At 45.1% G+C, this 25,973-nt stretch overlaps 1 protein-coding gene across 1 annotated transcript in view; it reads right to left on the bottom strand.

Moving 5' to 3' along the window:
• MACF1 (microtubule actin crosslinking factor 1) overlaps positions 1-25,973 on the bottom strand; it is a 350,069-nt gene that overhangs the window by 310,508 nt on the left and 13,588 nt on the right.

Genomic DNA, 25,973 nt, shown 5'->3' with positions numbered 1-25,973 from the left:
GCTCTAAATTCCTTTACCCATAGCAACTCACTGTTCCTTGTACTTCTGGACCTGACAGATCAGCCAATTTGACAGAGGACTAAGAACCATTCCAAGCAGCCACCCAAACTTACCCCACCTCACTTTAGAGAGAGTGAATGGTGATTGCTTTGTCTTTCTAATGGTGATTGCTTTGTCTTTCTAAAAAGAAAAAGTTTGGAAATGGGTCCCTCTGTTTTTGTAAGTAACAACAGTAAACAATCTTCCCCAACTTCTGTTGCTATCCAGCTGAGTGGAACTAAAATTTGTCTGGGATCCAAGTTGGTCTCTCTCAGGTGCTTCAGCATCTTCTGGATCATGCTTGTGGTGATGTAAAACTTCCAGGGGTTCCCAAGCTAATTATTTTGAATTAATGGACCAAAATAGTGGACTAGCAAAATGGTGTGGACATAGTATACTCCTCGGTAAGATAGAAGAATGTGGGATAGACAGCATCACCTACAGATGGATTCAAAGTGGCTGACCAACTACCGTACACCCAGTGTGTAGTTCTCAATGGAACTACATCAGAAGTGGGTTTCTGCCAGTTTGCCTCAGATTGGGCGAACCAGTAGTGGCGGCGGCGGAAGGCTCCACCTGGACGCTTCTGTGCATGCACAGAAGTGTTGCTCGAGCGCACGAACAAACCGGTAGTAAAATAAATTGAAACCCACCACTGAACTACATCTGCATGGAAGGAAGGAAGCAGTGGAGTACCACAAGATTCTGTCTTCGGCCCAGTACTCTTCAACATATTCATCAACTATTTTTAGATGAGGGGATAGAAGGAGAACTCATCAAATTTGCGGATGAGAGCAAGCTGAGGGAAATACATCCTTGAACACTGGGCTCTATCCAACAAAATGTAATTCAGTGGCAAAAAAATAAGGTTTTACATTTAGGCAAGAAAGACCAAATGCATAGAATAGGTGGTATGTGAGTCAACAGCAGTAACTGTAAGAGGAATCTAGGAGGCCTAGTGGACAATCATTTAAGTATGAGCCAGCAGGGTGCTGCCTGAGAGCAAGACAAAAAGTAATGGAAGGAAAACGTATCAAAGAAAGATCCAATCTAGAAGTAAGAAGAAATTTCCTGTCAGTGAGAATAATTTACCGGTGGAAGTGTTTGCCTTCAAAAGTTGTGGATGCTCCATCACTGGAAGTTTTTAAGAAGAGACTGGACAGCCATTTATTCAGAATGATATTGGACTCCTGCTTGGGCTGGAGGTTGGACTAGAAGACCCCCAAGGCCCCTTTCCAACTCTGTTATTCTGTATTCTATTCTGCATCCAAGGCAATCATGACTTGGGTTGTTGTGGTGTCTGACTAGCATGGGCTTTGACCAAAACTTGATCTAAAACATCAGATCACGGCCTTCGACTAACATTACGAGGGCCAACACAGAACCATTTGCTGAATGTCCATTTCCTTGCTACTGAATAACCACCACTAGTCTTTAAGCAGCTGGGATTAAGGGGAGGGCCTGTTCAGGCAGGATTCCAGATTGAACTCAGGAACTTCTGTCCTGCCCAAGCTTACTTCTTTTCCACTCTAATTCATATAGAAAACCTGTGCTCCCTCCAGCAAGGCCTTGCAAATGAGCCTGCAGAGTCCATTATTACATGATTTATACCTCACCTTGTTCTCTGGCAAGAACGTGAGACGAATTACAAAATGTAAAAAAAACCAACAATATAAGAACACGAAAAGCTAACCTTAAAATTGAGAATAACTTTGGCCCTGGAAATCATCTGACATTAAAACGGCTGGTGAAAGAGCTCCATTGATTAATTCCCCAGCTATTGAAAGCTGAGAATGACCTGCATCTCCTGAAGGGAAGGAAGGGGTACTGAGGGCTGGAAGCAACACAGGAGGGGGGGCGCTGCTCCAATCAGGCTTGGTCAGTAGGAGGGGGGGCTTCTCTGGCAACTCTCAACAGCCAGGTGGGATTATTCAGAACAGGACCCAGGCCTTGCACCACCCTGTCTTCAAACAAGCTCGCACTACCTACCAACCCAGATGCTGCCCTTTGCATTGGGAGGAGGCTCTTCAGGACACTTTTCACTCTTGTAGACTACACTGTAGTGGAGACAGCATGTCATTCCGACATACCTGCTTTTCCAGCTAAAAATGCAATCTTATTCAAAACAGACTGAACTGCAGCCCTTCGCTCCTACGTCTTCCTTTCTGTCTGTTTTAATTTCAGCTCATCCAATCCAATGCTGAATTTAGGCGGTCTTCACTGCTTCCCTTGAGTTGGACGTTCCAGGTCAACAGCTTCCAAGAAGAGCCTTTCCTTAGAGGGCAGCAAAGGATGGAGGTGGCCCCGCCTGTTGCAGCCCAATGACAACAGAACGGAGGGAGAGGAAGGCTCACCAAAGAGCCACAAAGACAGACATCAACAAGTGTCCCAAAAATATCCAGCTTCCTCCTCCTAGAAATGTACTCACTCTGACAAAGGTCCCTTCACATTCCTTAACTCCCCACAATTCATTTGGAGTTCATGATTCCAGAACCCCAAACACCTCTGAAGACATCCCCACTAGAAGGGCCCCTCAGGCCTTCAGCCTTGGAAAGCCCCCAGGATGATTTCCAGAGAGCAGGAACAGAAATGGAAGGCAACCTCCATGGGGCCCACTTAAGAATAAAAATCACAACCCTCAGCAACAGCTTTTTGATCTCTTCAGGAAAGAGTCTCAGAGAGGAGAGGAGAGGAGAGGAGAGAAGACAACAGTTAGCATTTTTCATTTCTTAAAGGCACCAATGCTGAAATAAAATATTCGGCTGTCTGGCAGTCCCTGGTCCTAATCCTGACCCATGGCTGCAATGGGGGGGGGGTTTGCCCAAGAATGCCCGCAAGCCTAGTGCCCTTAATCCACACAGTTGCTTGGCTCCCTCAGCTGCAGGTGAGGGGGGCTGAGATCGGAGGCTCCAGACAGCAGCTGCAGACGGCACAGGCAGACAGATAGCTCTGGGGCAGACTGAGGCCCAATCTCTCTCTTCCTCTCGCCAAGCTCTTCCACTTAACTAGGGCATTTCACTTTGAGAGAGAGTCTAAGGAACCAGCAGATAGAAATCCATTGTAAGAAATGAAGACATGTGACCTCTTTTCTGGAATTAAGTCAAGCCCAGCACAATAGATAGGAAGAAACGAAAGAGGAAGTTGGACAAGTAAATGACAGCTTTTGGCATGGTGCTAAATTAACTTAAGTTCACCTTTGCTACCCAGAACCTTGCAATCAGCTGATAAACACTAAAAAAAACTGTGACAGTCAGAGTTTAATTTAAACTGGATCCTATTTGATTCAGATCAGATCAGTTCTGAAGTATGTTAAGAACCATGTGAAGGAAAGAGTTCACTCGGAACACACCAAAAACATCTGGCACACCTGGCATTCAGGACTTGGGCTCTGAAGTTTGTGAAAAATTTAGCATAATAAATAGCATTACACGTAGTATAAATAATATCCTGCATGTGCTTCAAACTGGTGCTTACAAATCAGAATGATTATCAATAAGTCCAAAAATCCAGGGGGGGGGGAAGAGGGGGATGTCTAGCAGCAAACTCATTTAAAAAACAAAACTTTAATCTGAATTGGCCGTCAAGAAAAAGCCCAGCTGACCGTGTGTGTGTGTGTGTGTGTGTGTGTGTGTGTGTGTGTGTGTGAGGGAGCCTGCAAGAGAGGAAGAACGGCCAACCTCTTTTGGGGAAGGACATGCAGAGGTGGGGCAGGCAAATCATTCTGTGAGCTTAATCTGCAAAGAGACCCTTTTAGGTTCTATGCAAAGTGGCACCTTCCACACACCAGTTTAGACTCCTTCCAATGAAGCTGGCATGGGTTGCAGGACTATTACATGGACATCCAGCAGGGCTGGGAAGCGAAGCTCAGCCCCTGACCAGGAGTCCAAGACCATCCAGGCAAAACCTTCCCTGTGGCAGCTGAGGGTGAAGAGACCCAGTTCGGAAGGCCTGGACTCATATTTGAAAACATGAAGTCCGCTGCCCACGAGGCCTCAGAGAACGCAGGTGGTCCTCCACTTAAGACCCCATTTGGGATCAGTTTCCATTGCTAAGCAATGTAGTTAAGTGAGCCAGGCTCGATTTTGTGACCTTTCCTGCCCCTGCAGTTGTGAAGTGAACCTCAAAGTCATTAAGCGAGTGTAGCTTCCGTTGAGCCTGCTTGTAGGAACCCCAGTGGGAAGGTCACAAATGATGGTCATGTGTGTTCACAACGACCACAGTGTAAACGGTGCTGCTTGCCAACCACTTGAATTTGGACGATGTGACTGTGGGGAAGGTTGCAGTGGTTGCAAATGTAAGTCACATTTTTCAGTGCCGTTGTAATTTTGAATAGTTACTAACTAAATGAGTGATTGTTAAGAGGGAGACTGACGGTAGCCGTACTTCTACTCACAAAGCATCTCCTTTGCTCAATCAGGGGCTCCAATCACAATTGTGCTTAATTTGAGCCCAGCTTCATCAACCTCTTTGGGACAGGGAAAGGCCAGCGCCCAGCCAAGCGATTTCCCAGTGGACACCACATTACCCATACCAAAATTGGCAGTTTGTGCGGGACAGAATTCCCCACCTGCTGCAAGGGGGGCCAGGGAGAACTTGATCCAAGGCCTCTTGGCATATTTCTTCCTATTCCTGGTCTTCGGGGGAAGGTAGTGGAAAAAATGGGGCCGGGAGCTGAATGGTTTCTGGAGCAGAAGGCAGGATCTCAGTCTGTCATGACTTGGATGCGGGTAGATCGGATTTAATCAAAGCACCTGCTCCTTGCCATCTAGATGGCTTCGTCCCTCCCCGGGGGTTTCACGAGCCCCTCCCAAAATGGACAAGGGCTGCCCACACCAGGCCTCTTTTGTTCTCCAGGTTTCTCCCAGCTCTCTGCGGGGCTCACCAAAGAGGAGCCCTTCTGAGAGCCCTTTTCCAGGCAGAAAGCAGGAAATTCTTCCAAGAAGAGACTTTTCCTCTTCTGAGGCAAGGAGTCCCCTAGGCCCTGAGTCCAAACTCCGACTCTGTCTAAACAAGATGGGGGGGGGGGGGCAGGGGAATGATGGACAAAGTCTGAAAGGTTTTTGCAGGACCAGTTCTTTCATGCCAAACTGGGGTTGCCAGAACAGGGCAGGGGGCCCTCTGCTCATGGCCTGCAAAAGCTGAGGACCGGAGGCTGCTGGGACCCCTCATCTCTCCCAGCTTAGCTGCCTTTCCATGGAGGAGCAGGGGAGCAGGGGAACCCTCCCTCCCACTCTCGCCACTGGTCCGGTTTATGGCTTACGGTTTATTAGGATTTGTATGCCGCCCACTCTCGAGAGACTCAGGGCGGCTTACAGATAAAGCAGGAAGGGGGAACATATAAAAATTAAAAAGAGTCCAAAGGTCTGAAGCCTCTTCAGTGGAAGGTGGGGACACCCACCTATCAGCCAAGCTTCCCAATGGACTGAGGAGCACCTGCCCTCCCTGCTGGGGGGGGGGTCCATTCTGAGCTGGCTGGCTGCGCCCCTTGCCGCTCTGCACATACCAGGCAGGGCTGGCCTACCTTTCAGGTTGTTGAGCCCATCCAGAAACTTCCGATACTTCTCGGTATTCATTTGTTGCTTTCAGCTGGAAGGAGCTGCCACCATGGCCCAAAGGGCTGAGGAACCTGCAAAGCCACCGTCTGCCCAGCTCTGAATCCCAGGCACCCGGTCGAATTGCCCTTTGCTCCCTCTCTCCCTGCAGAGCCTCCCTCCTGGCGTGGTCGGCCCTCTGCTTCCTTATTTGATGAAATGAGGCTTAAAGGCCTCATTGGTCCCCAGCCAACCCTGCCCCCACACCCCTCCCTCTTCCCCGCATAAAGCAGCAGAGCAGCCTAGGGTGGCCCCATCTGTGAGCCAGCCGGAGGTGTTGGGTTCCTCCATGCCTCCCCTCCCACCCACCCCCAAACCAAGTCACACACAAAGAGGCACTAAATCCTCACCAGCCTTTCTTTGGGCGTCCAGAAGAATGGATGCCGCTGAAGAGAAAGGCAATGAGGGGAAGCCAAGCTTTAAACCAGGGTCCACCCAAGGAATTCCTCAAAAGCACCAGGAAGGAACAGGGTGATAGCAAGCAAGAGGAGCAGACAGGCCACAAAAGAAAGGAGTATCTCCCCCTGGTCTTTGGTGAGAAAGAGAAGCTGTTAAGTCACAGACTAACCATTTGTGATATTTATAACAGGAAGCCCTCTCGATGTGTGAGGCTACAATTCTTATTATCCTCAGCCTTTGCAGTAACTGAAAATGTTTTCCCCAGATCCCTGGATGAGGGGGAGGGGACTTTTCTTCATTTCCACTTCTGCCCCCCCCCCCATCCTTCCTCTCATTTGGTGTTTCTACTAAACCTCCTTCCACATTTACTCTCAGAGCAGGGGGTGCATTTTTCCTGCATCCCTCTCCAAAGAAACACATCTGCAGGCTGCCCTTCCACGCTTTCAGAGTTATCAGACACCTGAAAGGAAATATTCACCAGGCACGTAATGCTTAAAAAGTAAAGCTGTTTTCATTTATCAAAATCCTAAGGTGTCCTCGAAACACCTCGACACAACACTCAGGGCCAACCAAGAAGTGAAACAGGCACTTTCCATGATGTGCAAAACTCAGACAGGAAAACTACATCAATGACTACAGAGTAATTGTAGTTAAAGCCATTAAATGGGCAGATCCACCACAAACAACAGTTTGATGAATGGAATCAAGTCTTATGTGGTGTGTGTGATGTTGGCTTAATGTGATGCATGAACTAGATATTGTGGCTTGTACACATGTTCATCCAAACCATCATGGCTTGTTCAGCAAATCATGATAAAATAAACCATGTGTTAGCCAATTTGTGAATATCACCATTATAAGTCAAAGTGTGTTATCCCTTTGAGATAGTCTAGACAAGAAGCTTATTGTATCTATTCACTGTAAGGTTACATTAATAGAATGTTGCAAGGCTGAAAATACCCTTCCCCACTTTCCTTTTACTCTCCAGAAAGCCAGGGAGGGTCCCTTCTGAAAGGCTTCCCACCTTCTGCAGCCTGAGCCACCTTTTACACACCAGCCTGCAGCTTCCCCTCCTGCTCGCTGAGCTCATCCCCACAGGCCATGAGGAAGTGGGACACAGCAATCCTGGCCAATGGGAGGATCTGGAAAGGTCCGCCCCCCCCCCCCAAGTCAACCCATCTGGTGCAGTATTATAAACAGCAACCGGGTCCACACAACGCAGAGCAATTGAAACAAAAAGAAGCAAAGCCCATCAGCCCTGGGAGATTTGGGCTGAAGGTTTCCCATATTCAATCAGCAGTCAGACTTTATGTACACCCAGGGCGAAAGGCTGGCAATTGGGGACTTCTTGCACAAGCGCTGTCTCAACTCAAGCTCTCAAAAGCAATTGGAAAACAATGTGTGATCATCTTTATCCTGCCAATTTCAAAATGCCAATAATAAGGAGCGAAATATCCAAACTGCCACAGATCTTGCAGCAATGAAAACTTCTCCCCCCACAATAAAAAAGGGGCCATTTGCCAACATTCTCACCCCATCTGCAGCCTCCTTTCATATTACATTCCCTTATCTGGTCATTTAACAACCCAACAGTTCCTAGAAAGGGGAGCTGAAAGACAGTCAAGCCCCCTTTCCACTTGCAAGTCCAGAAGCCCAAGAAGCTAGAGGAAGGACAGATGAGGCAGGGGTGTCCATAAACACATCACCCACAAGCTGCAGAAAGCCACAGTTCACCCTAACCCTCATCATAACGCGGGCAACTTCATCTTTATTCCAGGCAATTCGCCACAGCACAACAGATGCTTAAGACTGAAATTGGGGCTTTCAGGACAAACCTCACCAGACCACCAGACAAAATCCACCAGGCCACCAAAGTGTGATTCTCTGATGCACAGAATCTCAGTCTTGCTAAGACCTTTCCCATCAGACTTAGCAGAACCTTCTGCTGTACAGAGCCCCCTCCCCAACCTCTGTGCCTTCAGAAGTCTGTGGACACCAGCTCCCAGAATCCCTTCGTTCGCATGGCCGTTATCGAGAAGCCTGGGAAGCAACCGTGCACATTTAGAGAGCACATAGAAAAGGCTCTTGCGCAGAAACAGCAGGATGAAGTCTTCAAGCTGTGCTAGGCAAGTTGTTCCCCATATGATTAGCGACATGCTTTATTACTGTACATACATAAAACTGCATTTGTCGTTTTAAATTATGCTTGCCAATCTAACTGAAAACACTGGAGGGGGGGGGTTACAAAATGAAAATGAGAATGATTGATGAGTAGAAAAGCCTCTTGTGAACTTCTCAGTTTCCCTCTGTGATTACACAAGGCTTTCATTAACTCTAATGAACCAAGTAGCTATCCTACACTCTGTGCTAAGCTAATAATGCAGTGTGTTCAGTTTCTCAGTTAAGGCAGGGTCCTCAACTACTTTGGACAAATAAGAGACAGGGAATTTTGCAAGCAAGTTAAAGGGAGTGTCCAAAAATTAGCCCCAGGGATAGCTAATAAACTCAGGGCCTGCCAAGGTGGTACAAGGAAGTGAGGGAGGCCGGGAGACCAGAGAGGAAGCCCCTGAGGCCCCACTGGTTCCTATGGGCTTCCATGCTCAAGAATAAAGGTTCAACCTGTTACACAAGTGTTTGCAAACCACTGCCATTATTTACTTAACAGGTGTAAATCCAGTTATGTCCAGGGCTGTATCCACAGAGGGATAGTATCAAGATCAAGGGAACCCTGCTAATAATACTGTTCTGCTGGCATTGTATAAACAAGGCCTCGCTTGGAATTCTGCATCTGGTTCTGGTCACCAATACAGAAAAGATGCTGAGGCTCCAGAAAGAGGGCGGAGAAGAGCAACAGGGGCGATCAGGGGTCTGGAGGCTAAAACGTATGATGAAAGGCTAAGGGAACTAGGTATGTTTGCCTGAGGCTCACACACCAGCCTTCTTCCAGTACTTGAAGGGCTGTCCCGGGGAAGAGGGTGTCAATTTGTTCCCACAAGCACCAGAGCGCAAGACAAGGAGCAATGGATGGAATCTCATTAAAGGGGGATCCAACCTGGAAACAAGGGGGAATTTCCTGACTGTGAGAACTGCTAAGCATGGAAGAGCTTGCCCCCTCAGAGGTGTGGGTGCTCCATCACTGGAGGTTTTCAAGAAAGGGTTTGTCTTGGGATGATAGGAGGACTTCTGCTTTCTGCAGAGGGTTGGACCAGAACACCCCAAGGTCCCTTCCAGCCCTAGGAGTCTATGAAGTGCAGTTCTTTTATTGAACAAGGGATGACCGGGAGGCCCTCACAACAGTCACTCGTGCCCTTGTGACCTCTAGACTAGACTACTGCAACATGCTCTACATGGGGCAGCCCTTAAAGAGCATTCAGAGACTTCAGCTTGTCCAGAATGCAGCCGCGCGAGCGATTGTGGGTGCACCTCGGTTCACCCACGTAACACCTATCCTCCGCGAGCTGCACTGGCTGCCTATTGGTCTTCGGATATGCTTCAAGGCGCTAGTCGTCACTTATAAAGCCCTTCATGGTATTGGACCTGGGTACTTGAGAGACCGCCTGCTGCCAATTACCTCCAATAGACCGATCAGATCCCACAGATTAAGCCTCCTCCGAATTCCATCCGCCGGCCAATGCCGACTGGCGACTACCCGGAGGAGAGCCTTCTCTGTGGCTGCTCCGACCCTCTGGAACGAGCTCCCCGTGGAGATTCGAACCCTCACCACCCTCCAGGCCTTCCGTAAAGCCCTTAAAACCTGGCTGTTCCGACAGGCCTGGGGCTAAAGAGTTTTTGCCCCCCTTCTCGAATGGTATGGTTGTTGTGTGTTTTTAAATTTTGTATTGTTATGTCTCGTCTTTTTATCCCCCTGTCTGTACCTCCTTCCCTGATTGAATTGTGAGCCGCCCTGAGTCCCCTTCGGGGAAAAGGGCGGCATATAAATGTAATCAATCAATCAATCAATGACTATGATTTGTGAACAAGCCATTGAATTTAATTTAAACACCTCAGCTGTAGAAAGATGCATGTCCCAGAACAACTAACAGCAGAACCAAGCAAGAAAAGCTACGGGCCAACACCCTCCCCTGAGGTGAAATACCAACTTCGATCAATCTTTTCTAACCAAAGGCCTTGAAGAGATGTTGGCACTGCAACTCCAAGCTCACCTGAAGGGCACTAACAAAGAAGGGAGGGGGCTGTAGAGCCCCTTCCTTCAGCATTTCCAATCAGAAGCCCCCCACTCCTAAAAACAGACATTCAATCCCAGGTCCAAGTCCAAACCAACACTGACCTCAAGAAAACAAGAATGGAACGATGGAAATAAAACTTAAGGAGGAGATATTGGTTGCGCATAAAGATCTGTCTGATAAACTTGAGACTCGGGTTCAGAAGATCAGGGATGATATGCTGGGGGTTGTTAATTTGTTAACAGAATATGTCTCGGAAATTGAAGACAGATTAGGAGATCTTAATGATGCCAAGACTAATATGGTATCAATATGGTATCAAAAATAGACGTGGTGCAACAGAAAGTTGGAAATGCTGAAAAAGAAATTATTATGCTACAGTATAGACAAATGGAGTTTGCTTTAAGAATAAGAGGTTTGTATGAAAACAGTCAGGAGAATTTGAAACAGATTCTCTCAGAAGCCTTTGATAATCTGTTGGGAAGGCCAGGGGGAAATTATGATTGGCAAATTGATAAGGTTTATCGTGCTAACTTCTGGCTGGCGAAACAGAAGCAGCTCCCAAGGGACATTGTGATTTATTTTACTACAAGAGACATGAGGAATATGATATTGCAAGAGTCCTATAAAACTAAGCTTCAAATTGGGGGTCAGGAAGTGATGCTTCTGAAAGAGATACCACCTCAAATGCTAAGATCCAGGAAAGACTATGTTTGTTTAGTTGAAGAGCTTAAAAATCGTCAGCTACAGTTCAGATGGGAGGCACCAGTTGGACTATCATTCATCTTTGAGGGGCAAAGATACCGTCTTAAATCAGTAGGGAAAGCTCGAGACTTTTACCATAATATCTTGAAGGCCGAACATCCTGCCTCACCTGGACCTAGAGAAAGAGAACAAGAAGGACAACATAGACAGCAAACTACACAACTATCAACAAGGATGGATCATCTCTCTCCCTCAGAAGTACAAGGAGCCAAGGAACAAAGTCAAAACTGTGTGATTACCAGACGAATGGATCAACAATTAAAAAAAACAACTAATTACCAATGATTTGTTTTCTGGGGTGAGAAGATAAAAATATGTGCCAGAGTTTCATCAGTTCATAACCCAGTTTGGATGGAGTTGGGAGGGGTGACGCAATCAAGAAGGGGTTGGGAGATTGAATGAAAATTTATTTAGACATGAGAAATATACTAATGAATGTAAAAATTGTTAGCAGAATACTTTGTTTTTAATATGAATAAGGGTACATCTATGGACTGAATGTACAGCTGTAGAGATTAATTTGACTTTGCACTTAATAACTTTAGTTAGATTGTCGGTGGCGCAATACTGGAAGAAGGAAGACTTGCCTATAATTCAAGAAAGGGCACTGAAAGTCACAAATTTAGCCGAGATGGCTAAAATACCTGCATATCTTAAGCACCAATTAAACAAGAGATATAAATGAAACTGGGCAAAATGGATTGATTATATACAAAATAAATATGGATAAACGAGATGGGGAAAAATGGATTGATTATATTCAAAATAAATACAGGACTAAGAAATTCCAGATAGCTTATGATTAACACCAGGATTGATATAAATTGTTTAAAGTTAGTTTAGCAAGGAGGAGCTAAGCTTGACGTAAAGAAGTTATCAATTTTTTTTACCTTTTTTTCCCAATACATTTTAGACTATTTTTGTTAAAGATTTATACCGTGTATGGGTTCTGGGAAGTCGGGAGAGGGAAGGTTGGGGGGGGAGGTTGGGGGGAGGGTAGGAGGGAGGGAGGTTATGTAATATAATGTAATATGATTGCACATGCATACTGTTTTCTCCTATTTTTTCTTTAAAACTACGATATGTTAAGTATATTGTTATGGAAGTATAAATACTATCAACATAGATTGGAGTTTGCTCAGAAGCGGAAATACACAAATGAGAGGAAGAGTGGGAAACAGAAGGGAGATGGGAAGAGAGGGAGAGGAGAGAGGGTAAGGGGGGAAGATGAGGAGGATGAGGATAAGGGGGAGTGGAATGTAGAGAGAGGAGAAGGAGAAGGAGAAGAGAAGGGGAAGTAGAGTAGGAAAGGATGATGGAGGGAAAATAGAAAGGAGGAGAGAGGTAGAAGAAAGAGGTGTATGGAGAGCAGAAGAGCTAATAATGGGTTTTTATTTGGGGGGGGGCGTTGATGTCAAGAGGAACTGATGTAATCATTAGTTATTACTATATGATACTGGCTATGTATAGTATACATGTGATTGTATGTTATGAAAATGGAAATAAAAATATGTTTAAAAAAAAAAGAAAACAAGAACCAAAGCCTCAACCAAGACTCTATCCGCCTGAGCCAGAATCCTATCCAAAGCCCAGTTCACCTGGGAATGTTCCTAACACAGGGAAGGTTGGGAACCTGCCTTCTTTTGCATCCAACTTAGTTCTGAAGTGCAAAATCTGAGTTCTCCATCTTGTGAAAACATGCTCTGGTAGAAAGCCAAGCTCTGAAGGATATTTTGATATTTCATTAGCCGCTTTGGATTGTGTTCTTTTGAACTTCAAAGCAGGATGAAATATATTACAAATACAATCACGCCCTAGTCATCATTCCAAACAAGAGCCTGTGAGGCTATGCAAACAGCATGACTATCTTTCCCCAAAGAGCAAGAAACAACTTGCGCCCATGGGACAACGGCACACACAATGCACGGAGGCGTTGCACGTGCACCCGTGAAAACAATCCTCCCCTTGGAAGAGACGGGAGTGGCAACCAGACTAGATTAACAAGACCACCTTCCAAGCTCTTGTCTTTTCAAGGGCCCTGCAGACAGCCAGGTGCACCCTCCAAGCTCCCCATCAGCTGACTTCACTGCCAAAGAAACCCTGGGTGCCAATTGCTGCTTTGTGTCTGAATAGCAGCTGTTTGCCCAGGAATCCAAGCATCCCCGTCCTTCTCTGGTGCCTGAAGATTGCTGGGCTGAAAGGCAGATGGGGAACAAAAGCCTGCCTCACAGCAGGGGCCTGCTTCCTGTTACCAGGACTGCGCTTGCAAGAGTGAAGGCGCTGCAGCCCAATGGATGCTCCCCAAGCAGCCGCACAGGAAGGAAAAGCTCAATCTGGCTCCAGCGGTGGGCTTTGAAGAGGAGGTCCTGAAACAGTTGGCAGACACGCCAGGCAGAACCCCCTGGGCTATAAACCACAGGACCCTCCTTCATCCCCACTGTTTCGGCAGAAGCATCAACAAGGGGGCAGCAAGACGGGATGATTATGGCTTGAGGGGCAGGCCTTCTTTCCCCACCACCCCTTGCTTTGCAAAGCTTGAACATAAGCCTGTGTGCTTGACCTATATCTCTCTTTTTACACTCATATTTGGTAGAAAAGATGAGAATTGCCTGAAAAGTGGGATAAAAATAGAGTAAATGAATAATAGAAAAGGGCAGCCAACTGGGTATCATACAAGAACTTCCAATTCTCTCCCCTTGGACATAGCTCTATGGAAGGAACTTGAACACAGGTAGAGTCCAGCAGATGACCAGGGTTGTGGAGACAGGGAGTAGCCTCTGGCCATCCTGCCCACCAATGACAGTGTTCCTGTCTGGCATATCTGAAGGCTTTCTCTGACCTTCCTGCCACAGCCAACCATTGAAATGGACCCACTAGGGAGGTTAAGGCATCCCTCTGCAGCGTGAATTCTTTTGCACCCAAAGGGACTGGCCTGACCTCCTATGTAGTGGCCCAACCAAAGGAATCACTGACTCTTTGATCCATGCTTGATGGGGAAGCCTGGGGAAAAGGAAGTTCACGAGATGTTTGGTCTCAAGAGCAGGCTTGGTCTTTGTCCAAGATGAAGAGGGATGCATTTGTTTCAACTCCTTCTCATTTGACTAAAATAAAAAGTAATTCTGTGTCCAGCCAGAGTTCTTTAGCAAGCTTTATTAAGAAAGGAAAGAGGTTGCAATAATTTTCCTGTTCTCATCAGCAACCAATATACCACAAAATATATTAGAGAAAGAGACTTCCCCATTTTCTTTTTGCTATCTGCTGAGGAGATGCTGGGTTTTGGCGATGATGATATCCGATGACTCATTAACTTGGGAGAATGTCTTCTTTAACTGAGCCTTGGACACAAGGGAGGGAGGTCCTCAACCCAGAATTCAGGAGCAGAAGAGGAATTAATGCAACCTGCTCTTCCCATCGGAGCCATGTTTCATCAAATACTTTTAATTATAACTACAGACACAATTTATATTTTGCCCTTATTTTATAGCATTTATATGATGCCCATCTCGCCATCAGGTGACTGAGTTTCACCTTCCCCACCATAAGCTGGGAACAGCACTGCCAAAGGATAAGACACACTCTGCTCACTTAGAGAGTGCAATGGAAACAGTACAAGGGAGGGAGGGAGGGGCCAGATGCCTCTCTGGAGAGGACCATGCGAAGAGATCCAAAGCAATCTTTTGTCTCCCTTCAAAGCAAGACTGAGACCATCATGATCTCGTAGAGAAAGAAATCTGGGAAGAATCCCCCTTGCCCAGAGCCCCTGGTGAAAGAGGAGAGCAGATGGTTGACTGAAGCACCACAGCTTAATCAGTGACACCCCCCCAGCCATAACCGTCCAGCAGCACCCTTGGGTCATCTTACTTGGGGACCATCAATTATTTGAAGCCTCTGCACTCCTCTCTCTGGCCGATAAAAAGTAATCTGAAACTTTCCAGCAGCCCTTTGTCTCACTTCCCTTGCTCACAATGTCTGCAGAAGGAAGAAAGTAGGTCAGGGCTGTTGGGAGAAATCAGAGGTTGCCTGCTGCACTAGAATTTCCAGCAGGTTGTAAGAAAGGCAGAATGTTCTGATGGGCAAGCAGAAGCCTTGTTCTTCCCAGAACTGGAGGAGAATGAAAGCAACCAAAGCACGATCTTCAGTGGGATTTGCTGTGCGGTCCTTTGAATTCCACTTGTGGGCTTCAACGGAGCCTGTTTGATGGGAGGTGTAATCAATGAGAACCACAGCGTTCTTTTTTTCCTTGGGAGGCATGTTGCCCACTCTATAATAGCACCTTCCAAAAACAGCAGTTTGGAAATGCAGATAAACACAGATAAAGCTGCCCTCTTCTCTGCACCTGACATCTAACCAAGGTTTGCCTTAAGAGGTGAGCCTTTGGATCAAAGGGGTCGAATTTCCTCTGGCTGGGAGATGCTTTTGTGCAACAGCAGCTTCAGTAGTAATTGCAATTGGATTAAAATAACAAATATGGGGTGATAACACTACACCTATTGTTACCGCTATCATGCTCTGAGCTTCAAAGAGCCCCTCCCCCCAACCTGCTTCTCTAGCTAAATGATAGATAAATGCACATACAGCTGAAGCAGAACAGACCACATTTGGGGAAACAATCTCAACTTTTGCTACATAAGATGGAAACATAATATATCTATCCAGAATGCCCTTATGGAATGGCCCTCGGCAGGCTCAGAGAATTATGCCCAGGGCTGACCTCTTGACTTTGGAACCCAACCTTGCTGGAGGGTTATGAAAAAAACACAATTGGCCCTTTATGAAATTGCCAAGGATTGGGACCCCACCTTTTGGTCAGCAAACATCTTGTGCTGGGGAAGGAAGCAAGGCAACTCCACATGGCTAGTGGTAGAGCCAGCTGGGCATTATGGAAAGCACAATCCAGCACACCTGGAAGGAAAGAGCCTGGAGAAGACTATCTCAGCAGGATCTCCAAAATACACCAAATCTTTCCTTCATCACAGTGTTTGCTTGAGACTCTTCTGCTCCAGTTAACAAGAACTGAACAAGTTACTGTAAGAATAACCCAGGCCACCTCTGAAAATCTACAACCCCTCCCCCACCGTTGTTTAGAGAGAACGGTGTTTCCCCATGTGGTGCCCTCTTGAAGTGCCAGGGCTGCCACTTCCCAGAATTCTGGCAGTTAACATTTCCCAACACCACTGGAGGGCACCATGTTGGGGAACTTTCTATGAGAGGAGATTGCTGTGGGCTGGCTGACATTGGTTGTTGCCAAGCCTGCTTTGCATTGTTGGTTTCCCTCTAAAGAAACTGCACAGGGGTGTGGTGGCAATTAAATTAGGAAGAGCCTACCTAGTGAATGGGGCAGGGAAGATTTCCAAGTGATAAGCACATGAAGAAATAAAATGAAAAACACAAACCATATGTTACCTTGTTAAAAGCAAACATAATTTAAAAGAGTAAGCAAAGCAAAGTCAGCAAAAGTAAATTTAAGACCAAGAGTACATTTAGCCTGCTTTGCAGATATAAGAGTGACATAACTGAAATTGTAGGCATAAAAGAAACAAGATTTTGATCACTTGGCAAAGCAAAATCCTTTTGAAGAGTTACGCAAGACATCTTCAGTGGCTGGGGACTCAAAAGGGCTGCAGACCCTCCTGTAGATGATGAAAAAACCGCAGGCCCTCTGGCCACCCAGGAAGCCTCTTAAAGACATCCCCTAGGAGTCACCATTCAGGGTAAATATATCCCCATAACAAAAGCATTTAGCATAAAAGAAAGAGATTTCTTAAAGTCGGTGACTTAAAATGAGAGCTGAACACATCCACCTGCCCACAAAGTCAGGTCAGGCCTTGAACGTCCTTGCAGAGACTCTTCCGGTGACCAGCCGGTGCAACTGCTTCACAGTCCTCTGGGAGAGGAGAGCACCTCCTGCCACATCTCTCCATATACTGACACACATATGGATGTTTTAGAGGAAACACGAGAGCAATTTGCTCTTGTGATTAGAGGCACCAGGCTAGCAGCCAGGGAGACTGTGAGTTCTAGTCCCGCCTTGGGCACAAAAACCAGCCGGGTGACCTTGGGCCGGTCCCTCAGCCCCCGGAAGGAGGAAGCAAGGACAAACCCCTTTCAGAAATGTTGCCAAGTAAACTGCAGGAACTGGTCCAGGCAGTCCCCAGGACTCAACGAGGACTCAAACATTACAAAAAGATGGCAGGCAGGCAGGCAGACGTATTCTCATGTAGCTCTGAATGAAGTATAAATATGAGGGACCATGGCCAGCATGGTACAAATCATAATATGAAGTTATGAATTACAATAAATTCTGTCTGCACTATTAAAAGTCTACTGTCATTCAGAAGTCCTATAAAATTAAAAGACAGACCATGTGCAGAGAGAAGCCCAAACGTTGGAGGTGGTAGAAATTCATGTACCAAACTGTAGTCTGTAATGTTCTAAGCCAGCTGACAACATGGGTGACTCTATAAATTCAGTAATAAAGTTGAAGCAAACTGCTTATAGCTGTGATAGGGAACCTATGGCACGCGTGCCAGAGGTGACACGTAGAGCCCTCTCTGTGGGCACACGCACCATCGCCAGTTGCTCTTTCAGGTTTGCATGCGCGCTGGATAGCTGGTCCGGCACGCATGCATGCGGCAAACAATGCTCTTCTGGGTTCCCGGAAGAGAGCAGCTGTCCAGCAAGCATGCGCACGACAGAACCCAGAAGAGCAGCTGGCTTCATACAACTCACAAATTCCACCTACTTTTTGAAGGCCCTTCAAATTGGCAAAGTTGGAGGACAACACAAGAGGACAGGCACTCAAGGCTGAACTTTCACCCTTGCCAGTTAAGAGAATCAATCTGCCTAGAACCCAGAGACCTCCTTGCCAAGCAGCAAACCAGAATTTGTGTTGTAATCTACTGTTAGATTTTTAAAGGAAAGGGAGGGGAGGAAAGGAGGGGGGACAACTTTTTATCAGTCCCAAAAGAAACTCCTCTGACTTCAGTTGTATATTGATTTTTTAAATCTTCTGAATTAATGTATGTATTTGGATCCAATTCTTTTTAGCTTTTTTATATGTTCACCAAACATGATTTTAAAAGTTCCCTCTTGTTCATATTTCTAGCATAAATCTGAAGTGTTTTAGGCAAATTTTCCTGTGAGAAATACCAACAATACATCATTTTATAAAAATTACCTTTAAGATTGTAACAGAATATAATTCTGTCCTTTCATCCATATATTCTCCATTTGTCCTATTTGTATGTTATAATCAAAGTTTTTAGCCCATTCTGCTGAAAATCTCAATAAGCATTTTAACTTTAGCAATAACGTGCCATTCATTAAATGGTTTCAAATTCCGTCAGAGTGATGAGAATCAAAAATCTTTTTATCTACTTTAAATCTTCTTAGTAATTGTACAGAGGGAAACCATAGGCCTTCCAACATCAAATCTTGTCTTGATTTCATTTTGGAATCTCCCTGGGGAACTCTGAATATGTCACCATAAATTAGTCACTTGTGCTTAGTTATCCCTTCCCTTCTCGAACTTGCTTCTTGAGCCACCAAGACACTTGCAGACACAGCCTGGGCTCACTTCTATTCCACACAAAGTAAGATCTGGTGCTCTGACATAACAAAGCTCATGTTGAGGGTCCCTTGATTCCATTTTCAAAAATTGCTTGTGCCAAAATGCAGCCCTTCAACAGCCAGATGTGCCAGGCTGGCTGGTCCTTCGTGTCTGCCAGAGGTGGATTGCTCCTGCTTTGGCCTGGATCGGGTGAATCGGTAATAGAAGTGGTGGGAGGCTCTGCCCATCTGCCCGGATGCTTCTGTGCATGTACAGAAGCATTGCGTGCAAGTGCAAGCGCACCCAAACCAGTAGCAGAAAATTTGGCAACCCACCTCTGGTGTCTGCCCAGTGTCAGAGACCTGGATGAGCCATTTTTTGTGCTACTAGTTATTGGGGGATGGGGAGAACCCCAGGCACCTCAGAAAAAAACACAAAGCTTAGACTCCACCCAAATATAACCCTGCTACTAGAGCCCCCACAGCAAGGGGGGGGAGCATAAGGTTGTTTTTGATTTTTTTTGTCATTTGGCTCTTGTCTGACTACTACATTATCACATTCTAAGCAAGATGGTGCCTCAAAGAAAAAGCTTTCCAAAATATTAATCAAAGGGGTATTTAATACCTCAGAGGGTTCAGTGAACAGAGTGTTTGAAGGGCCACACATTCTTTGACCAGCAAGGAGAAGACGATTCCACATAAAATATCCCAACCTTCTCTGGGGAAGAGCTGGGCCTGGAAGCTTGCAAAGGTCTTTCTGCAAAGGGACTATACCAATTTGATGGACCATTTCAGGATGGTCCCACACAGGATGGGACAAGTCCATAGTTATCATGGATGACTTAGAAAACACCTACTGGGGTTCCAGAGAAATGTCATCAACCCTCCCTCCAAATCTGCCTTCTATTAAAAGAGTGTTTTGTGCTGAAACTCTTTTCTCAACAGTTGTTTCATAAGGTACAAAGGCTCTCATTATGCCAGGCAGGCTCACCATGTTGGGTATCTTTGACCTAATCGTAAGTCTCAGAGGACGCATTCACACAGTCCGTTAACTAGAACTGTAATAAAACCGGGAGTTGCTTTTGCAAAACTTGCTCAGTATGAAGAAACCAAGCATTGCTGAAACAAAGGTTCAGAACAAACAAACAAATATAATGGGCTTATTAATAGATGGGGGAGAGGGAGGAATCAACATGCAAATGAAAAAAGGCATGGCTAATAAAAGGTGGTAAATATGCTTAGATTTGGAGGGACCTCAACTATTGGGTCTGGAATCTTCCAAAACCAGGGAACAAAAGAAATCCCCCCCCCACCAGATAAACAGTATTTACCATCCAAGAAAAGCAATGAATCTGATGACTATGAACAGTTTTTAAAGCATGTATGGAACTTTTATACTGGAAATAGAAAGAAAAGAAGAGAAAGGGAAATTCCAGATTATTTGTGCCACTCCGGGAAGTCAGTATTTTGGGATTTGGGTTTGGGGGTGTTTTTTTTGGGGGGGGGGAATTGAGAAATAGCTTCGATGCTGCAGGATTCAGGATAATTTTGATTGCCTCAAAGGCAATCAGGCAGGCTAGAGATAAAGTCAACCGGTGGCCCTGACCACCAGGAAGACTTAACTGGACCTCCTCTGCTGTCCTGGGAAATGACTAGCCATTATATAATGGTCTGTGCCTGTTTCAAACATCTTTCTTCCCGCCTTGATCCAAGACCCTGCCCGCCCTATGTCTGGGAAGGAAATAACCCAGCCCAGAATGGATCTGACCACGTGAAGACCACTGCCCCTTTTGTAGGATAACTACCCTTATTTGCTTTCTAAACCAAACAGAGGAGGAGCCACAAAGAATTAGTGAAATTATACATTTATAATTGCACGATTATTAGCAATCACCTCATTTATTAGCATGACAGTGGTTAAATTCTGCTCTGGTATTGTCAATGATGAAATATGCTTTAGTGCTTTTATAATCTTGACTCCTTGCCAATGCTGCTTTATTAGTGGTCAATATTATTTTAAATCATGTAATGCTGGATTTTGATTTCTTTTAGCCATTTTGTTAGGATGACCAATAAATGCTGCATCCATAGATTAGCTCTTTAAACAGGCCTCCTACCTTCGAAGGTCTCCCCAGTTCCCTGCTCTGATAAGAAAAGTTTCCTTTCCCATGTCCATCACCGACCCGTTAGCCTTTATTTCAAAATCTGCTCATTGAAGAATGATCTGGGCATCCCCACCAGGTCATTTGGCTCTGGGACTCACAAACTGAATTGCTGTGGGCTAGAAGAAGATATTGTGGGTGGAGTGGAAGACAGAAAGAAAACTCTACTTGTGAGTAATTGTCAGTCTCTGCCTTTCTTTGTAATTTAGTGGGAAACTCCAAAGGTTTCTTAACAGGATGCAAGCTCTGTGCTGTGGGAAAACAGGAAACAGAAACTGGAAGAACAAATTTCATTTGCAGAAAGTGTAAATAAATAATGTCCCTAAAGTGTCACAGCTCAGCAGCCTGGAACAGGCCTGTCCAGATCTCCAGCAAATAAACAGAAGCTGCGTGGGAGGGAGGAGAAATTCAGCTCAGCTGAGCACAGCTCCTGACTTGGGTGACAATGGAGCAGTCAATTCTCCAGCAGATGTCCTGAGTCCCTCAAGTGTACTCTTGCCCCCATCACTGGGAGGAGTCCTCAGGGTGGCTTGCATCATTTACAGAATCATCTGATTGGTAAGAAACACAGCCTGGTGACACCTCCATAGGCCTCCAGCACTGTTTGAATCACTTCCAGTGAGGACAAGATGAAATAGAGTTGGAGAAAGTCAATATTCTTTGTGCAGCAAATCTACATCTCACAGAAAGCAACCTGTCAGAAGCTCAAAACTAAGTAGGAGGAGAAAAGCCCTTTCCTTGTGTGCCCCAAACACTTGCCTGGGTCCTCTGAATTGGCCCATTTCCATAAATAAAAATTCCAGTTACAGGTCCACCAAAGTTTTGTTCCAAACACTCTTCAGTAGACAGCAATTTTTTTCTCAGTGCCTAATTCAGAGGGACCGAATAAACAAATCCTTCAGGGCTGTGGTCCAGAGACAAAGAAGAAGCAATGGGTCAACTGACTGGACATAGCTCTCTAATGTGTATATGCATGTTTGCGTCAGAGAGAGAGAGAGAAATGGAGATGCTCTCAGCCAGAACTGTCTTGAAAGGAGCACTTGCAGGAGGCATATAGAAATCTTTTCACACCAACTGCATTGTTATATTTGGCAACCAGGATTGCAGGTCTCTAACCTACAAAGCCATAGAGATCACCTGTTCATCTTAGAGATGGATTGGGTGCACATTTTAACAGTTTCAAGGAAAAAAAATAGATCTTGTCCAAGTGCACCACTGCTACAGTATTGATTAAAGTAGCCACATCTGTCTCCTCTCAAGTTTCCTCTCAAGTTTGAAAAGGCATGCAGCTGTTTTAAATGGTGTTTTAACAATTCAGCTTTTTAAAACAACTGCATCTTCTTTCAGGTTTATGCATAAACCTGAAAAATTGCAGCTGCTTTCATCAAAAGCAGAGAAGTGCTCATTTTCAGAGTCCAAGAAACTTCTTCCAAATCATTTAAGAAGCATGCACAACCTCATAACTTGGGATGAAAAGGGAAACAGTTTCGATCAGTCTAAGAAAACAGTTTTCTGCATCCAACTGCCCAGAAAGTAGTTATGGAGAGAAGAATCTTGCATTGTGTTTAGTTTTGGAAGCCCTGGTCCCATTTCACACTCCAGTAGACACCAAACAGGCAATGCAGGATTTCTCCCCCACTTCCTCTCCTCTGTCTCTCACAAACACACATGCACAAACACATACAGAAAGAGAAAGATGTTCTAGAACATTGTGAAAAGAATCTTGCTATGTTCTTTAAGTAAGTATGGAATCACAAATATAGCTATCAGGTAACTTACTAAGTCCCTTCATGGATTACTGCCTTGTTGTGGCGAAGGGGCTTACGTAGCTCAATGAAGCTATGAGCCATGCTGTGCAGGACCACCCAAGACCAACAGGTCCATAGCAGAGAGCTCTGACAAAATGTAATCCACTGGAGAAGCAAATGGCAACCCACTCCAGTATCTTTGCCATAAAAACCCAATGGACAGTACCAAAAGGCAGAAAGATATGACGCTGGAAGATGAGCCCCTCAGGTCGGGAGGTGTCCAATATGCTACTGGGGAAGAGCAGAGGGCTAGCACTAGTGACTCCAGAAAGAGTGAAGCGGCTGGGCCAAAGCCAAAAGGGCACTCAGCTGTGGATGCATCTGGTAGTGAAAGGAAAGTCCGATGCTGTAAAGATCTATATTCCTTAGGAACCTGGAATGTAAGATCCATGATCAAGGCAAGCTGGACATGGTCAAACAAGAGATGACAAGACTGAACATCGACATCTTAGGAATCAGCTAACTAAAATGGACAAGAATGGGTAATTTAATTCAGATGACCATCAAGTATGCTACTGTGGACAAGAATCCCTCAGAAGAAATGAAAATAATGCAAGATGTACGTGAAAGAGGAGGATTGAAATTACCAAACTTAAAATTATATTATGATGCAGTGGTCTTATCTGCAATTAGTGATTGGATCCATTTAACCAATGACAGAATATTGAATATTGAGGGACATGATTTGGTATATGGTTGGCATGCTTACTTGTTATTTAACAAAAAACTGGATAGGAATTTCAAAAATCATATTTTAAGAAATGCCTTATTGCGGGTTTGGAAAAAATATCAACATAAACTAAATGACAAATTGCCCATGTGGGCAATTCCTAGACATGCAATTGAAAATATGAATATAGAACAAAAACACGATAGAACCACTTATAGACAACTTCTTATTATAGAAAGAGGGGTGTTGCAATTAAAATCCTTAGAGGTACTTAAAAAAGAGAAGGTAGTTCAAACGTGGTTTCAGTATGGCCAATTACAGGCCAGGTGGAAAATAGACCAAAAAACAGGCTTTGTAAAAGCTGAGGATAACTTGTTTAAACAAATAAGATATCAAAGTTTAATGCACATAAAGAGGATATATAATGTACTAATACAGATGGATTCAGAAACGGAAATGGTTAAAGACTGTATGATAAAATGGGCTCAGAATATTGAGGAACCTATAATGCTGGACACATGGGAAAAAATATGGGTAAGAAATGTAAAATTTACACAAGCACAAAATCTGAGAGAAAATTTTTATAAGATGTTTTATAGATGGCACTTAGATCCCAAAAAGCTTGCTTCTATGTATTCAAATGTTCAGCCTAAATGTTGGAGATGTGGTTCTCTTGATGCTACGTATTTTCATATATGGTGGACATGTCGTAATGTTAAGGCATTTTGGATAAAAATTTGGTGGATCCTGCAAAATATCTTCAAAAAAAGGATAAAATTCACCCCCCAGCTGTTTTTACTAGGTATATGTATTGACTTTGCAGCAGTAGAGATTAATTTGGTTCTGTACTTAATAACGGCAGCAAGACTCTTGGTGGCGCAATACTGGAAGAAGAAAGACCTGCCTACAATTCAAGAATGGACTTTGAAGGTTATAAACTTAGCTGAAATGGCAAAAATTTCAGCATATCTTAAAGAACATTCAAACGAGAGATATAAACGAGACTGGAAAAAATGGATTGATTATACACAAAGCAAATACGGGACTAAGAAACTCCAGATAGCTTATGCTTAACATCAGTAATAACTTAAACTGTTAAAAATTTGGGTAACAGTAAGAAGCTGAGTTCAATGTAGAGATATTTTAGACTGTGATTGTCAAAAAGTTATACCATGTATGGGCTCTGGGAAGTCGGGGGGGGGGAGGGAAGGGAGGTGGGGATCTAGGGGGAGGGGGGAGGGGGGAAATATAATATGTGTTAAATTCTAAAGCATGATTGCACTTGTATACTGTGGCTTTTTAATGTTAGTGTCAAAACAGAACAAACTGAATATATTGGAAAGTAATAGAAGTATACCGAAGGGAGGAGCTGAGTGAAAGAAGGAGGGTGGAGAGGGTGAGAGAGAGGAGGAGGAGAAGGAAGGGAGGGAATGGATTAAGAGAGGGAGTGATAGAGTTAGGGTTAGTTAGAGGGGGAGGGGAAGTAGGTGTAGAGGGATATGAGAGAAGGAAGAATGAAAGTTGGAGGGGGTTGAAAGAGGGTGTATGGTGGGCTAAGGCGGTATATTGGGTTTTGTATTGTAGGGGGCATTTTCTATAAAAGTGAGGGCTGTGTTTATTACCCAATGTTATATGCCTCGGTTATGCACAGTAAACATGTGATTGTATAGAATGAAATGGAAATAAAAAAGACTTGTGGAGAAAAAGAAGAAATGGAGTAGCCTTCATAGTCAATAAAAGAGTAAGAAAGGCTATACTGGGAAACAATCCCCAAAATGACAGCATGATCTCAGTTCGAATCCCAAGGCAAACCATTCAACTTCACAGCAGTCTAGGTCCAGGATGGCGAACCTATGGCACGTGTGCCACAGGTAGCACGTGGAGCCATTTGTCAGGGCACGCGAGGTGCTGCGCTGTTAGCTGGCCAGCATGCATGCGCGCTCTGGCCAGCTGAGTTCACCCTTTTTTAAAGCCATTTTTCACCCTCCCCAGGCTCCAGAGGCTTTATTGGAGCCTGGGGAGGGCGAAAAGAGCCCCCTGCCTCCCCGGAGACCTTTCGAAGGCTTAGGAGCTTCCCTGAAGCCTCCAGAGCGCAAAAAAAACCCCGGCCCTATGGGCAAACCGGAAGTTTGGGAATGGACTTCCGGTTTGCTCAGAGGGTCATTTTAAGTGCACCGGAGGCTTTAGGAAAGCCTTCTGAAGGTCCCTGAAGCCTCCGGAGGGCCTCCGGGGAAGCAGGGGAGGCTGTTTTTGCCCTCCCCAGGCTCCTATAAAGCCTCTAGAGCCTGGGGAGGGTGAAAAAAGCATGCAAAAAATGGGGGGGGGAAATGCCTGTAGTGCACACATATGCACTGGGGTGGTGGTGTCACACATTGCATTATAGATGCAGCACACCCACACACCACCCCCGCTGTGCTCCTCCCACTTATGGCACACGAGCCAAAAAATGTTCGCCATTGCCTGTCTAGGTTTATGCCCCAACCACTGGTGCTGAAGAAGATGAAATTGACTAGTTTTATGAAGCCCTACAGCACCTTATAGTATTAACAACCAAAAAAATGATCTCCTTATCATCATGGGGGATTGGAATGCTAAAGTAGGAAGCCAAAAGATAACTGGAATAACAGGCCAGTTTGGCCTCGGAGTACAAAATGAAGCATGGCTCGGGCTGATAGAATTTTGTCAAGAGAATATGATGGTCATAGCAAACACTCTTTTCCAACAACCCAAGAGACGTCTCTACACATGGACACCACCAGACGGTCAATACAGACATCAGATTGACTATGTGCTCTGCAACCAAAGAA

This window comes from Thamnophis elegans, chromosome 12 (assembly GCF_009769535.1).
Source record: "Thamnophis elegans isolate rThaEle1 chromosome 12, rThaEle1.pri, whole genome shotgun sequence".
In the NCBI taxonomy this organism is placed as follows: Eukaryota; Metazoa; Chordata; class Lepidosauria; order Squamata; family Colubridae; genus Thamnophis; species Thamnophis elegans.
The sequence above is the reverse complement of the archived record's forward strand: the minus strand, read 5'-3'. Positions and strand labels throughout refer to the sequence as shown.